A 17494-nucleotide genomic window follows, 5' to 3' on the forward strand; every position below is an offset into this window, starting at 1 on the left:
ACTGTTTTCAAGCTTTTTTCCTCCTCCCTTTGGTGTTTTACATTTTATATAATACATCAAGGTGTTCCTTTTTTTCATTTCATTATTTTATTATTCGTAAGTCTACTTGGGATTCTTTCAGATTTCTGGATCTGAGTCTGTCTTTGAATAATTATGTTAAATTCTTGACCATTATCTCTCTGAGTAATGTCTATTTTATTTTCTTTATTAACTTTTTTTTTCTTACGAGGACAGTTTTTCTTCAGTCTTTAAAGACTCAGCTCCTTAATATGGGCTTTGGCAAAAGTCATGGGGCATTATCTGCAGGTCTAAATAAGTGTGAGGGTATTTGGTCCCTCTGTTCTTCATGAGAATGATTTTTGACTTCCTTGTTGTGAATGGTACAACTCACACGGTAATGTTGTTCCACATACAGTTTGGGAACCACATAGTCATTGAAGACACTTGCTTTGGGAATGTTTCCGAGGCTTCTAGTGTGTTTCCGCTGAGGAACTTCTGAATGGCCTGTTCTTGGGCACACATTGGATGCAGTTAGTGCAGTGAATAGGCTGTACGGGGCTGTAGTTCTTTCTGGCACGACCATTGTTCCTTTTCTTTTCTTGGTTGTCTTGGAAGCAGGAACTCTAATTAGACCTATATTAGACCTTCTTAATCGATTTTCCGTGTTTCTCACCGTTTCTTTCCCCCATCTTTTTCCTTCTCCACAAACTCGTTTAAGAGCTGGCTTATAGTTATAAATTCTCACAGGGGAATTTTTTTCTTTCTGCTGGCACCAAGGTCAAGCAGGCAAGTTTGCTTGCTGTCACCTGCTACATAGGTTTACTACTCATTTAGATATGCTTTGCAGGGGTAGCCTTTTCAATTTTCAGCCATATGAAAGGTTCTTTGATTACATTCCTCATATTGAGGAGTCTCAGAATATATAGCCTATCTCCAGCACACTGTAGTTTTCAAAGCAGCATTATGAGGTTACCTTAAGGTCAAGAACCATCTTCCAGAGCTGCTTTGCACATTTGTGTCAAATTAAGAAGTTTAAAAACATGTTTAAAAGAATTTATTCAATATTTTAGATTTAGGCAATAGAGCCTATCTGGGCATCTAACGTACCATGTTGCCAGAAATGGAAATCCTTTATCCATGTTAAATAAACATACATTTTAGGTGAGATTTATGTAAGAAATATGGCACAAAATTCCAATCAGCAGGCACCCATTTAAAAAGAAAAAGTCTCTGACACACAATTTAAAAAGAAAAGTCTCTGACGCACAATTTCCTGATTTAACCAACTAACTTTCAGGGCTGTTTTGAATTGGATAAGATGGGTTTCACTGAACTTAGTATCTGTGCCAGTGGAAACAGTGCTTCCTTTAGGTAGGGAGCCCTTGTGTGGGTACCAACGAGACAGGGGAGAAAGTAATCATACCCAAGTATTCTGAACAATAGTAAAAGAACGCTTGGTTGTTCGATTCATCTTTCCTTTAATGCAGATGATTAGTAGTGAGTTGGAGGCCAAGATTGTAGGCCATCTTCGTCTTATAAATTATTATAAAATTTTGTTACTAGACTGTCAGAACAGATATATGAGGGCAACACCAAGCATTACTGCATTTAATATGAAACATAAAAGAAAAACTTGATTAGGATTCTTGACCCTAATTTTTTTTCTTTTGGAAAAAGCGATAGTAGTAGCACCTTTGTGATGCAGAGGCTTCTTTCTTTGGGTACTGCAGCTTGATTTTTCCTTGAATGCAGGTACTAGTCTTTTTAGTCTGCTTGAATCTCCCCAAACAGCCTTATAGCTTTCTTTACCTGTTGAGAGAAAGTTCTGAAAAGATATCTCTTCTCTGAATCTATTAATAATGATATGATTTTTTTTCTTTTGTTTATTAATGTGGAGAATTACTTTACTTTTTCTAATGTTAAACCAGCCTTTGAAGCCTTGTATGTTACTGGACTCAGCTTGCTGATATTTTAATTATTTTGCACCTATATTTATTAAGAACATTAGCCTATAATTTTATTATGCTGTGCTGTCCTATTGATGTTTTGGTATCAAGGTTATACTAGCCTCAGAATGAGTCAGAGAGGGTATCTTCTTTAACTGTTCTCCAGAATACATTGGGCAAAATTATTTCTTTCTTGCGTGTTTGACAGATTCATCTGTGAAGCCATCTGGGCCTAGAATTTCTTTATGGGAAGATTTTTTGATTCCTGGTTGAATATGTTCAGATTATAAAACTATTCATATTTTTGTTTCTTCTTGAATCAGACTTGATATTTTTTTCTAGGAATTTGTTTTACCTAAAATCGCTAATCTTCTGGTATGATACTGTTGTAATATCTTTGGGATGTCTAATTTTGAGCAGTTTTTAAAATATGTTTTGTTGACCTGTGTGGGTCCCTGAGACCAGGTGGTCTTGGAGCTCAAAACTAATTTCATAATACAGAGTTTTTTGTCTTTTTCACTGTTGACATTTGCAGTGATGCTGCAAAAGCAATGGTGGGTAAAACTGCTAGCACCTTAGCACAAATTAAGGTGATGGCACCAGACTGAACTATTATGTTCTTCATTGCCCTGCATTCATAGTTATTTTTTTTTTTAATTATCTAGTTTCATTTAAGAATGTCCTTGATGAAGCAATAAAAATTAATTTTATTAGAATTTGACTTTGAATATATGTCTTTTTTATATTGCGAGTGACAAATGGGAAGGATTTATAAAGCACTTCTGCTGTATACTGATGTACAAACAGTTGTCTTCAGAGAATAGACCTGTTCAGTTGAGTTGTGAGTTGAATTAGCTGCTTCCATCTCTTTTTTAACTTGAAAGAACAGGAGAGGCAAATTTTGGTTTTTTAAACTTATGTATTTAACATTTGTTTTTCTCAAAAAGGAATTGAGTGAATCTATCACTCTGATATAAACATCTGTATTTGTAGCCAATAATTTTTTTAAAAATCAAGTTTCAAAATGAAATTTACAATTTTGGAAAACTTCTATCTAACATTGTGAGCTTGACAGCTTCCCAGATAGGCTTTTCTGGTGAGATGGGTAATGATATTAAAGAATAATTTTTTTTCTTGATATTATATTCCAAATTGCCAATTTGGAACATTTACACAATTTAGTGAACCAGTATTTACCAGTTGACCAATGTATGATGTTACAAAATCACACAAAGTACAAGATAAACCAATGGATTTTTTTTTTTTTTTGTAATAGCGTGCAATATGGTTTTAGAATTCACATTGTAACCAACTTTCAAGAAACTACCATTGATCAAGTTTAGGTATAGTATCAAAAATATCGACAGTTATTTGAAATGATTACTAAAATATTGTCTTTTCCAACTATAAATCTGTGTGAGGCTAGATTTTCTTCATATCATATGCTTATATACTTTAACCAAAACAACATATTGCAGAATCAGTCATAAGAATCCATTGTCTATAAAGCCAAACATTAAAGATATTTGCAAAAATATAAAATAATGTCACTTTTCTCACAAAGTTTTTTGGAAAATAGGTTTTTTATGTTAATGTGTGAAAGGCTTATTATTCTTTCAAATAAATTAATAAAAATTTTAAACGTTTCTCAGATTTAACTTCTGATTTGGTAAATACCAATAGATAGAACCCAGTTAAACAAAAGCTCTTCGAAAAATTCTCAAATAATTTTTAAAAATGTAAAGGGGACCTGAGACAAAAAGTTGGTGAACTGCTTGCTAATCTACAGAAACAACAATGTTTCTTTTTTTAATTCCTGACGTTATTCATTTGCCCCTCTTCCTTTTTCAAAAGAAAAGAGAGTGTGTTCCAGTCTTATATTTTAAAAAAGTGATTGTCTTTATATTTTTAGATTAAGTATGTTCAAAACACATCTATAAAAAGTGATAAATATATCTCCAGTTGAATTAATTGATTTTAAAACTCAACAGGCCTAGTCTAGTATCTGTAGGAATTTATTTCTATATTTTATATGCAAATTCCTCACAAAATAACATCAAATTTAGTTAAAAACTGAGACCCTCCCAGAAGCAATGACATCCAGCTGCAAGAGCACAGGTAGATCCCAGATCTTGATCTCTGATACAATGTTCCAATAAAAGGAACCAAGACTACTTGGAGAAATGGCTGATTCAAGGACTGAGGCAAGGAATAGATGTTTAGCCTGGAACATCTTGTAGTGCCAAGAAGTATGAAAATGCTTAAAAAACCCACAATGATGGGAATGTGTCAAGGGGACATAGGCGCCGACTGAAAGAGCTCCCAATGGCCAAAGTTGGAATAATTTGAGCAAGAAAATAAGTATTAAGTAATATTGGATTATAACCCAAAGTATAAAACACCCATGGCTCCATACTGATTAAGTAAATAAATGGAGAAGAGACAAGTCTCCTGTGAAGAACGGCAAATAATTTATGTTGATACTCTGTCTTCAACAAGATGGAGCATAACCTCCCACTCAAGTGTGGGCTATCTATAATGACTTTCTTTCAAATAGTACACTAATGAAGGAAGATTAGGAGTAACTTTAGTAGAGAAACCTGACAAAAATTACCTCAGCCAGGTGATATGGATTAACATCAACAGTCATACTGATAATGTGCTTAAAGCAATATGATGTGATAAAGATGGCACTTTATCTCTGTGCTCTTCTTCCCCAAAACCCATAACATAACCCCAGACTAATCATGAAAAACCATTAGACAAATTCCAGTAGAGAGACATTCTACAAAATACTTGACCAGTATTCCCCAAAACTTCCAGGGTCATCAAAAACAAGGAAAAATCTGAGATACTGTATAGCCAAGAGGAACCTAAGGAGATATGATGATTAAATGTAATGTGGTGTCTTGGATAGGATCCTAGAACAAAGAATAAGGACATTATGTAAAAATTAAGGAAATTTGAATAAAGTATGGACTTAATAAGAATGTATCTATATTAGTTTATTAATGATAACAAATGTACCATACTAATGTAAGATGTTAATAGTAGATATATGGTAACTGCTTATGGGGTATATGGAAAGTCTGTGTTATCTTCTCAGTTTTTCTCTAAATCTGAAATTGTTCTAAAGAATAAAGTTTATTTTAAAAAGATACTGAGTATCCTAAGTATTTTTTTAAACCCAGAAATCATGTTCTTCATGACTTTTAACATATTTTTTCCTCATTTTAATTTTTAATATGTATTACTCTTGGAGCAACCCAGTTTTTAAAAAATTTGGTAATAGAGTAATTTGCTTGAGGGTATTGCATAACTGGTTCTTGCAAAACAGGCCCAACATTTATTATGCTGCATTTGCTGCCAGCTGAAGGTCTACTTACAAAACAAGCTGTGTTTATTATAATCTTAAGTTCTTTACTGTCATTTAAAATTTTTAATGAATTCAGAGCAACCAGAATTCTTGTAAAAAAAAAAAAATTATTGACTATACCTTTGAACATAATTTGTTACTTAAAAGTTCTTTCTTATTCTTTGATATAATCTTAACACATTTTTAATAATTTAAAGAGAGAGATTGATTTCAGATAAGTAATTCTCTATTTTTCAAAATAATTTTGTCTTAGACACTTGAATGATTGGTTTTATTTTCATTACTAAAGCAAGTGTCTCCAAAGCCATATATTAGGAAAAGAGCATTTATTGCCTCCAACCCAGATATTTTCTTGTGGTAGGAGGTTGTAGTGTGTTCTGGATATTTTTCCTTACTAACAGACATACATAGTATTGATAAAATAAACATTAATTTGTAGAATTTTAATTAAAAAATGAAAATGTGTACACTAGCAAACACAATCTTAAGTGAAATTTAAAGCCTTAACTTTGTTAGATTTACCTTTGGTTTATTTTTAGATGAAAGAAGAGAAAGATGAGTTTTTTAATTCCTTAAAATTTTAAACATTTTTTAGTAAATTAGTATAAAGAAAGAAAATATTTGAAGAAACTAATGGTATAATAGCTAAACCATTATTTTAGCCTGTGACGTTTCACACGTGTGCTTTCCACTTACATAATCATATTCCTGTTTTAGCTGAAATAACTATCAAATAACTAGAGCAAAGAAGTACCAAATAATTAGATCAAATATGTTGGTGTTGGAATTGCAGGTAATTCAAATGATATTCAAAGAAAATACTAGTTAATATTAGGCACCTTTTAAGGTTAAATTGAAAGAACTTAGGGAGAGGATTAGGATCAGAAATCCAACATAAACAGTCTTCTAAGAAATGGATTTGTGAGCAAACACCTGAGCAGTTGAGGGTGCAAGCTCTGTGGGTATCTGGTAAAAGAGTGTTCCAGGTAGAGGGAACAACAGTTACAAAGGCACTGAGATAAGAACATGCTTAGTATGTTAGAAACAGCAGGGAGGACGGTGTGGAGTGGGGAGAGTTGTAAAGTGCATGAGATCAGTTGTTGAGCTGGCAGAGTAGGAGACAATACCAAAATACTTAGGGCCTTATAGGCCAGGTCATTGCAAAGTCTTCAGTTTTTACTTTCAGGAGAAGAAGAGATCCGTGCAAGATTTTGTCAGAAAAATTGTGAAAGACTTCTAAATCGGCAAAAAATGATGAATGAGTGTCTTGTCTTGCTCATCCATTGTTTTATTTTCTTTGAGTTGTTTTACAGTTTTGTACTTTTTAAAGAGCTGGTGAAAATGCACATGAGTCTTTTCCATAGTAGTGCACATTAATCATGTCTAGCGGATTAATAGTAGTGCACATTAATTGGGTCTAGTTGATTATTGCCCTGAATAAGAACCATTTTACATCTATTTGTAAATTCATTTCAGAATTCCTCATTCTCTTTGCGGTTCTTGGAACTTTCCTTTGAACCAATTGTAACATTGTAATGATTCCCTCATCAGTTAATGAGTTAAATAATATCTTTGACATATGTTCATTTTACTGTTTATAGGAGTCATGATTTTTACCAATAAAAAATATATTCAGTAGCACTTTTCAATGGAACTACTCTGGTTACTCTATTGAGAAAAGACTGGAGCTGGACAAGAGCAGAGGCAATAATAAAGACTATTGCAAAGATTCAGACAAGAAATGATGGTACCTTAAACTTGAGAAGTAGTGGTAGAGATGGTAAGCAGCTGTTGAATTTGGAATATATTTTGAAGATAGGTCAGAAAGGATTGATAGATTGGATATGGGATATGAGAGTGAGGTGTCAAGGATGATTGTAAGATTTGGGGATATTAACCTTAGTAAAATTTACATATAATGCCTTCCTTTTAACCATTTTAAGTTGATAATTTTTATTTCCTATTCTTAGAGAGGAATTTAGTTAGTTTGACTAAGAAATGTAAAGGCTGGTGATCATGGCTCTTTTCTCATGAGGTATTTTGTCTATTGGTTATAGTGTAATATATTACTATATTGAAAACATCTGTAACAACCTTATCAGTCAGGATTCTGGCAGAAAACAACACTGTCTAAAACAGTGTTAATAGAAAAGAATTTAATGAAAGGATTATTTGCAGAGTGGTAGGCAGGTTAAAGGAAACCAGCAACCAGTGATGACCAAGCTAGCTAGCAACAGCAGGAAGCTGTTGCCACTTCTGTCTAAAAGGGACAGGGGAAGGGAATGATCACCTGAACCAGCAAGAGCTATAGGTATAGGAGAGGAGTTCCCTGATAGAAGACAGTAGTAGAGAAACTTCAGCAGGGAATGGAGCCCCAGCCAACCTGGTCTGCCAGTGCTCCTTGCAAGTTAGGCTTCTAGGGCACAGAACAGGGTGGTTCTGGAGGGTCAAATGGAAAATATCCAGCACTGCAAATAATTTTTATAAACTTTCATAAAACAAAAATAAACATTAAATAAGCAAACAAACTGATGTTCCTGAACTTCAAAACAAAGAAAAGAAAGAACATAAATTTTTAGTAGTAAAAAGTTATAAAAATTCAGTTGGGTGGGTTTCAATGACATTAAACAGAAGTATGCATTATAGCTAACATCAACCATAAAAGTTTTTATATCATGTTAAGTGTTTTACTTTAGACTCACAAGTTTATAAAAATACCTTTATCTTTATGTATTTTACTTAGAATTAATTGATTCTAATTTTTAAAACTTCATAGAATCATTACTTTATATTTTAAGTATTTAAAAGCTTTTTTATTGTCTTATTCTCTGTTCTTTTTTAACATAAAGTGTTTCAGATTTAATTTGGTTCTTGAAATTTACTTCAATTGAAAGAAAGCTTAAGTCCTCTCATCCAGCTTCTTAACTAGTAGTAGAATTTACAGAACATTGCTAGTGATGGGAGCTCAACATTTGAGAGTGAACTCGACTTTTTGTTACATAGATGTAAATCTGTTTGATTCTCATAGACTTATATGGTTTGTTCCAACTTCTGTTTCAGGAGCAAGACAAGTCTATTCTATAAAACAGAGAGATTTGAAGACAGCTGATTATCTCTGCCCCACTCTTCCTTACTGCTAAGTATTATTTTCTCCAAACTAACTTTCCATTGTTTCTGCAGTTATGTCTTACTGATAGTGTTCTTATTCATCTCACCTTGAGTTACTCTCTTCCCGAAGCCTCTCTGAGACCACACTCTTGGGGATTTTCTTCCTGTTTCTTGGACAGTGCCTATTTATTTCCTTTGTGAGTTTCTCTTCTGCCGTTCCCTTAAATGTTGGTGTTTCTGAGTTTCCGTGGGTCTTATTTCTTCTCACTGGGCAGTCACTTTTTGTCCTTTGCCTTGCATCCATAAGCCTATGACTGTCATATCTATGTCTCCAACTCAGATCTTTCCCCCACCTCCATACCTATATTTCTGTTTGCCTGTTGACCATTTCCACATGGATATCTTACAGTCACCACAGTACATTTAAAACTGAGCTTGTATGCTTCTCTAAACCTTGTGTCCTTCCTATGTTCCCAAGCTTAATAAATGTATTGTCACCTAAATGGAAAATAGGGGTTTGTTTCTTGACTCCTGCTTTCCTTCCCAGACTAATTAATATGAGGTGTTATTGATGCTAACTTCTAAATATTGCTCTAATCCTCCTCTTTTCTCCATCTTCATTGTTTGCTACCCGAATTCAGGCACCACCACCCCCCATTTTATTACTGCAACAGCTTCCAAACCTAACAACCATAATGAGGTAGGTAGTGGTGGTGGTGTTTTTAATGCACCTATGAGGAAACAAATTAAGAGAGGTTAGATAAGAGCTCAGATCTCTCTAGCCTTGCAGTGAAGCCCATTATATTTTTATGTACCATGCTGCCTTGCTGGTATTATCAGAAATTCATATTGCCTTCTACTGGAGGAATTTAGAATGCTAAAAACAAAGCCTTTTATTTTAGATTCAAATATGCTGTTTTAAAATGCATTTAGATAGCAGAGCTGTTATAGGCCATTTATCAATTATATGAGAATTAAAACCTTGCCTTAGCCACATTCTACCTTCTATTTAGCAGGGTTAATAGTTTCGTTGAATTCAGATTTAGAATTTGCATGTGGAAAATGAAAACTGTTAAGGCTTTGATAAGAATATTTTATGTACATAACTTTGAGACCAATATTCTTTGTAGCCAACTGTTGAATTAAGTTCACAGATTTTTTTTTTTTTTTTTTTTTTTTTAGAGGATTTAAAGTAGATAGCATTCCAGCCAGTACTGGTAAAGAAACAATTTGAAAGTGGGACAGAGTAAAATATCATCTTAGAAATTCTGGCTGTTTTCTGTAGAGATTTTTTTCCCCACATTTTTCTTTAAAGAAGAAAGAAAGAAAATATTTTCACTGTTGCTTTCAAATTATAGTTTATCATAAGTTGTGCTCAGAGTGACTAACCTCAGTGACCCTAGCTGTACTTTTGAATATAGATCTTCAGAATTACCTTCACCATAGATGATTGATATAGTGAGTTTAAAATCAAGATAAGTCTGAAGGAAAACAAACCATGAAATCTTTAGGGGAACAGTACATATTGTCTTTGTTAAAGCAATAGACAAGGAAACTGAAAATTCTAAATTTGGCTTCCAGTAAAATGTCGATTAATTTTTTCACTTCATTTCCCCTTTTGAAGAATGGTGAAAACAATATCCAGCAGTCTACACTACAAGATCATTTCCTAGACAAATATTTATCATGGATCAGAAGAGCACTGGGTCTTAGACACTCCAAAGTCCTATCACTTGGTTGTAACTATCTGGGAAGGAGCAAGGGAAAGATTTTTAACATCTTTTCATTAGTGTTATTTGTAATGAGTTCTTAGTTTTCATTGACTGCATACTGTATTTCATCGATCTAAGAGATGTTCACTGAAATTTAGGTATATTTTGCAATTGGTGCCATGTCATAGTTTAATTGGTTAATTTTTTTTCTTAGTGGTATATAAAATGTCTTTAAAATCAATTGTGTCTCATCTTTGATGATAAACAGTATCTGTCTCCATTAGTATTCAAAATAACAACAGTAACAATGTAGTAGCCTCCATACTTGAGGATCACTTTTTGATTGAGTGTTTATTTTCTTAAACATGATTGTGAACTGGAAAATAAGCAAAAAAGGCTTCTGATGCTTAAAATTGCTGTTATGAAGTTAATGAAATAAAGATTATGTACTTTTACAGTATTCCTTTGTCTCTGAACATAGGGCCTTATTTTGCACCTAATCTTAATAGGCTTAGGCATCTGATTACAGAGTCCACAAGGAGTCAAAAGAGTAAACTTAAAAAAACAAACAAACAAACAGTAAAAAACACACATACACGTTTATTAAGTGACCATTCTACTCTCTGCTGTACAATCAGCCGAGAATGAGGATGACCGACAAAGTAAGAATTAAATACTATTTTTAAAGAACAACATAAAACCCAGAACTGGCCACGTAGCCCTGTTTTAGTAGGGGCAAACAGCCCAACACACATAAATCATCCTGATTACAGCTTGGAAGAGATTCTATATCAAAATACAGCCTGTCTGACTCCACTAGCACTTTCTTTAAGGGACAGAATGTATTTTATCTTTTCACTTTGATTGGGGAACATTTGTTGTTGATTAATTTCCCCCTCTCATGGCTTAATAGACTTACTAGAACATATTTTACCCTGAAAGTGTTAGGGGGAAAACCCCAACTTTTGTGATAACTGTCAGATATCTGAAATAGGATTTGGTTCTATAATCCTAATGGTCTCTGGACTCTGATCATCTACCCGTGTTGATAAATGGCCGCAGAGTGCATTTTTAGGTCCTAGGGCTAAGGACTTGTAGGAAGGTATTAGAGAGGAAAGAAGTAATGGAGGAGAAAAGGTTAGAGAACACTGTGTTTCTAAAGAGTGTTTCTAGAAGCTGTCAGTGGGCAATTCTGCACCAGATGGCCAACTGCATTATTTTTGTTTGGAATAAACCCAGGCTATGTATATCCATAAATTCTTAGTATTAGGGACTTTTTGAGACATTCCCCTAAGACATGTGAATTCTGAGAATAACTTTGCTGGCTGCGATCACCTTTAGCCTGAGAGTGGATGTTAAGTACTATGTTTTGGCAGATTTCCAGCATTTACTAATTAGGTTTTGCCTACTTAAATTCTCCTGGCAGTTTCCCTTGCCACTGTATTTTTCACACTCTGCCCTAACCTGTTTTGTATGTAGTCTGCCTTTGGGCTCTGCTTAGACGTTTATAGCTTTTCTTTCTAAAGAAGCCTTTAATAAAGTATTGATTTGTATGTTCTTCAGCTAATAATTTATTGTTGCTTATAAAAGCAATTCACACTCTATAGAAAATATAAAGAGAAAAATGCTTTTCATCCTGCCACCAAGTGTTCACCAATGTTAACATTTTAGTGTGTTTTAGTGTAGTTTTTTTTCCCCTTGTGTTTATGTATTTTGTGTAGGATTGGATGAGAAACAAATATGTGTGAAGGTTATTTTTTCTTATAATGAGAATCTTCTCAAATTTGCTGTTGGTCACTAAGAGTCATTTTTAAAATAAACATTTTTCCAGAACAATTTTAGAATCACAGAAAAGTTGGGAAGATGGTACAGAGATTCTCATAAACCCTTTACCCAGCTTTCTCTAATATTAATCTTATATTATGGTGCTTATATTATGGTGCATTTATTGAAACTAAGAAATTAACTTTGGTACAACATTATTAACTAAAAAACTACAGGCTTTATTTGGATTTAATCAGTTTTTCCACTAATGTCCTTTCTCTGTTCCAGGATCCAATCCAGGATACCATATTGCATTTTAAAAGAACAGTTTTGTCTTTTTTTTTTTCTGTTTATACCATGACCATCTTTCTTTGTCATTAAATATTCTTTAAACATTGCTTATTAATGGCCTCAAAAGTAGATCAAATAGATAGATGTACTCTGATGTAAATATTTCTGATTAACCTTTTTTTTTTTTGGCATTTCGTAAGGGTGGGGGGTGTTAGAAAACACATATACATCAAACATTTCTATTAGTGGTGTATTTGTAGCATGTAAGTTTAATGCTAGATTGTAACAGTAATTTTGAATGCATTGCTCTAAAAGTAGTAAATGTTTTTTTTCCTTTGCGAGTATCTTAAAGAGCATTTTAGAATGAGTTAAATGCAGAAACTGATGAGTTATTCGTGAAACAATTTGTTTTGAGGGTTATTTAGAGTTACTTGGTGTTTGGCTTTACTTATTTTGTGCAGATTATGCATTTGTGTATGTACATTTTATACATACACAGTCAAGTTTTAAGCTTTTAATATGAGACTAGTAATGAGTGTGATAACTACCTGAGTTTAGGAATACAGATTTATGGAATATTCTACCTATACACTTGTATATTCAGTTTTGAAAATTACCCTTTTATTTACTTTTCTGTTATCCTTAATGTTTATTTAGTTCTAGGTTAAGCATATTATATAAAAAGTGAAGATGCCTGGAGATTTTTCTGCATGTCTTGTATTCTTGTGCTGATTGTTATAGTTTGACTGATATTGAATGAACATGAAGTGTGAAGTCAGAGTTACTTGCATTTAGTGTTTTGTTGGTTTAAAGAATAAAGCCATGAAGCCAAACACCTTTAAAGAATTATTAGGTGTACCATACTAAGGAAAATACTGTAAAATTCATTCTTGGGTTTTACCCCTTACTGTCTTCTAGTTCAGTAAAACCTCATAAGCTAAATATTTATTGTGCTAGAGTTTAGTCTTTGCTAGTGGACTGTTGTCTAATAGTAAATTTATAAACTAGAGATTTATTATGAGAGTTGAGCAGTCATTTGTTAATTTGACACAATTATATGGATTAATATATAGAAATAATAACTGAATTGAAGAATCAAACATGGGATTCTGATATATAATACAGAAAATTGAATGTGCTGTCTCCATAAGATCACATATATTCGTTCCAGTTTTCAGAGTTAACAGTAAACACTTTCAGGAGAATGCTTGTACTTTCTTCTGTTATCTTACAATCACTTGTCTTTTTATGGTGTAGTCTGTGAACTTTTAGTGGAGAGAGCTCCCTTCATGAAATCACTTGAGCCTACCTTCCCACTTATCTCCTAATGTTTTCCCATGCATACCCTACATTCCAACTATAAGGAACTACTTGCTGCTTCTGTCTACAGAATGTTCATCACTTTAATGTTGCTGGAAGGACAGTATTTGATTTCCTTGTACATATTTTTACATTGCAACATAAAGCACTAAATTAAGAGTTTCTTTGAGAGTTTCCAAGGCTGCTGATATTTTTCCCTGTGATGGAAAGTGCTGGGATCATTGCCATTGGTACTGATTACATTATTGAATTAGCTGAGACAGAGTGACTCATCTGCTGGGTTTGCATATCTGTAGGTGTCTTTTTATATCCTAGGGCAGAGATTATGGGCACTCCAACTTAACTGTGTAAATTTTCATCACCAGTGTTTCTGGCTGTAGGTATGTTCCAAGATTATAGATGATTCTAGGATTGAATTATGACCAGTATTATTAAAGGTGGAGCTGTGTTTTAAATCACCTTCTATTGCTTTCTCTTGTTTTATTTTTAGCAAGCCATTTTAGTAGTTTCCTCAGTATTTGCTAAGTACACACAATTGTTGACTAATAGATTGTTATATGATAGATAAAGATATAGATAGATATAGATTCTTTTATTTGTTTCTAAAAGCATAAGATGCATGATTGAAAGTGACTATCAAATTCATTATGAAATATGAGGTTAAAGTAGGTGACTTTTTCCAGATCTGGAAGGAGTATCTGAGATTCAGGTCATCCATCCTGCAATGACACTCATTGCAGGTCCAGATGCTGTTGAACATTTGTGTTTGTAAATTGATACTGTGACTTATAGGCTAGATTTTGGGTGTCATACAATTAAATACCATTAATTGTATTCTTAGAAATTAGAAGTTCTTCTTGTATGTACTCTAGATTTTTTTGCCTCTCTAAGAAAGTATTTCGGTTAGTCATTAGTGTGATGTCTCTGATTATAAAGGAAAATGTGAATTGCCCTTCGTAGTGCGAACTGACCCTTCATGAAATCACTTGAGCCTACCTTCCCACTTATCGCCTAATGTTTTCCCATGCATACCCTACATTCCAACTATAAGGAACTACTTGCTGCTTCTGGAACAAGCCATGCTCTTTTGGACTTCTGTGCTTTTGCATGCACTCTTCTTGACCTGGATTGCCTTTGCCCTAGCAAACTCTCATCCATCTTTCAAGATTTGACTTCTCTAAGGAAGCTTCTCTTGTCACTTCTCCTTTTTCTTCTACACCAAGTTAAATGTTTGATGGTACTGGCACATGGGTTTGCAACTCTGCCATGTGTTCTTATTCTTTTCTGTCTGCCTCACTGAGCAGTAAGCTTAGACTAAGGGAAGTGTTTGTTATCTTTATTTCTAGCATTTAACTCGGTGCTTGGCAAAGAGAGTTGGTGCTCAGAAAATACTTGTCGAGTGCTTCAGTGTGTAGATGGAGAAAAGAATGAATTTATTTTTTATTCTCTCCTTAATATTGATAGCTTTTACAAATCATTTTTATCTACTAAGTAAACTTGTTAGTTTAATTCAAACAACTATGTCTGAAATACAGAAATGTTACTTTATTAATATTTTAGATTTATCTATAGGAAAATGAATTGATGGCAGTTTAAATAAACATAAGCATGTGCTTAATCTTTCGTGATCATCCTGGTTTTACTTGTCTCTTACAGAGAAAACAGAAATGAGAGGAATCTGGTTTAAATTGCAGTACAAAGAATTTAGATTAGACATAAAGAGTTTCCAGAAAATAAAGTACCAGATTTTGAAGAGATTTGTAAGTAATGTAATTGATTTTTTTGAGACTTAAGAAAAGGGGGGCTGTGTGGATAGAGGGTTATGGATTGCAAAGTGGTTCACAAACATTGCCCTTAGTAGAATAAAAAACCTAAAGGAAGAAAAATATTTGGGAATATGCAGATATAACCATATTCATGGATAGATACTTAAAAATAGTTGGATACTTTTTTGATTTTGTGTATACATTTGTACTGTAAATTTTCAACTAACAAGAAAACTATGTTGCAGGTGTCCTTTTCACAGGACGACTTCAATCTAGATGACTAGCAGAATATACTGAGAAATCACCCTCCTTCACTTTTTTTTTTAAAACTCTTGTTCCTTGGAATAATATAAATAATGAAAAAGCCTTAGCAGTGTTAAGAATAAACAGAAAACTCATCTGAAACTAATATAATATTGTATGTTTTGTATATTTTAATAAAAATCTTAAAAAAAAAAAAAAACAAAACTAATGTGTACCAATAAAAAAAAACTACCCAGTAGTTTAAAAACAATGGAGCCAGACCATTGACGCAAAGAACAAGGTTTTTGAATGCCATTCTCTTCATTGTTTTAATGTAATTAAACACGGCAGTTAGCTGTGGCCAAAATTTAAGGTTATATTGCTATGCTTCTAACTATAGATATTCTGTCCTGGCTATATTTGAACAGAACTACTGTAGTATAGGCCAAATTCACCCTCAGTGCTAGTCAACTAAAAGAGCAAATATACCTTCCTGAGCACCAAATTTATAATCACACTCATGAATAGAGTTCAGTGTTCTTTCTGCTTGTCAGTCTGCAAGGATCATATTGGAATAATTTAGGACAGCTTTACTAAATTTATTAATGTAACTCTTGTTATGAGGATGGTGCTTAAGTTCTAGGATTCTGTACTTATAATGCAAAAGGCTTCTTTGTGATACAAGAGACAGGATTTTACTGGTAGTGTGATACAATAATACTTTGTCTTTTTAAACACTGTATATTTTTCTAAACATCTTTATAGCCAGAATTTATTTTGTTTTCAGAATACCTCTGTGAAGTAGGTGTCCTAATCGTATAAATGAGGAAATTGAGACACAGAAAGTTTAACCAACTGCCAAAGTTTAACCAACATTGTTATAAATAAATCATCATTATTATTTCAATAGCTAACATTTACTAAGTGCTTACTATATACTAAGGACTGTTTTAAGCTTTTTACATGTATTATTATTAAGAGCTTGGGCTTTGGAGTCAGATCTTGATTTAATTTTGGCTCTTCCTCTTATCAGCTATTGACTTCGGGTAAGCTGCCTAACCTCTTCAAGCCTTGGTTTCCTCATTTGGAACATGGAAATGATAGTACCTACCTCATAGGGCAGTTGTATGGATTGAGAGATTCCAAATGAATCTGTGTCTGGCTTACAGTGAGGGTGTTAAAATCAGTTTGCTATTGAAAAATAGAGTATAAATAGATTGTATTTTGTATAATTTTTTAGCTACTTGATAATTTTCCTGGTAAAAATCATTGTATTCTTGAGTATAAAATCACAGTTATATGATTCTACTATAAATACCTGTTTTATAGTAAAACATCCATGTTACAACAAGATTATAGATCCATATAGTGGCTATAACTACCTCCTCCCTTTATCTTCCAGTCACCTTTTGGTTCTAAGACTTTGATTAGTGGGAAGAAACTGAAGAGAGTTAAGAAGTCATGGAGAGTATCTATTGCATCTGTGTTCCAAAATCAGTGTCAGGACACCTGCAGGGCATTGAATTGTGTACATTCCAAGAGTGCTATGGTATATCAGTTATTTGGAACTCAGAATGTACTTTCTTGGACAAAGATTCCTTTTGAATGAGGCATATAAAGTCTTTTAGTTCCTGGTACAACTGACATGCTGGATATTTGCACTGAAAAACAATAAAAACAAGCAAAAACTTTACAATACTTTGGCAGTGCTAATAATCAAAGTAATTAAAAACAATAAAACTGAATATATGTTGATCCTCAGAAAGGTCTGGAGAGGATTCTGGGAAGATGGAGTAGGAGGCATCAGGATTCTGTCTCCCTACCTAGACAACCGTTGCACTGGCAGAATCTGGTATAATTATTCTGGAACTTTGGAGTTACTGAAGACTTGTAACTGCCAGGAGAAGGCTTGAATGTAAATTGTGATTAATCTCAGTCAGTTTCAATTCTTAGCACAGTGGCAGCTAC

At 33.4% G+C, this 17494-nt stretch overlaps 1 protein-coding gene across 8 annotated transcripts in view; it reads left to right on the forward strand.

The window, feature by feature from the left end:
- FRS2 (fibroblast growth factor receptor substrate 2) overlaps positions 1-17494 on the forward strand; it is an 86640-nt gene that overhangs the window by 53053 nt on the left and 16093 nt on the right. Inside the window, exons 1-3 of one of the 8 annotated variants that reach the window (XM_039865983.1) lie at positions 7045-7102; positions 8383-9130; positions 15174-15277. The exons of 3 other annotated variants lie outside the window; for them this stretch is intronic. The gene's annotated coding sequence lies outside the window, so the exon portion shown is untranslated. Of the gene's footprint in view, positions 1-7044; positions 7103-8382; positions 9131-15173; positions 15278-17494 lie in introns of those variants that run through there. 4 more of the 8 variants (XM_039865982.1, XM_039865979.1, XM_039865981.1 and 1 more) reach the window with 4 other exon arrangements.

Source organism: Pteropus medius, unplaced genomic scaffold (assembly GCF_902729225.1).
Source record: "Pteropus medius unplaced genomic scaffold, Ma_sr-lr_union100, whole genome shotgun sequence".
NCBI classification, from domain to species: Eukaryota; Metazoa; Chordata; class Mammalia; order Chiroptera; family Pteropodidae; genus Pteropus; species Pteropus medius.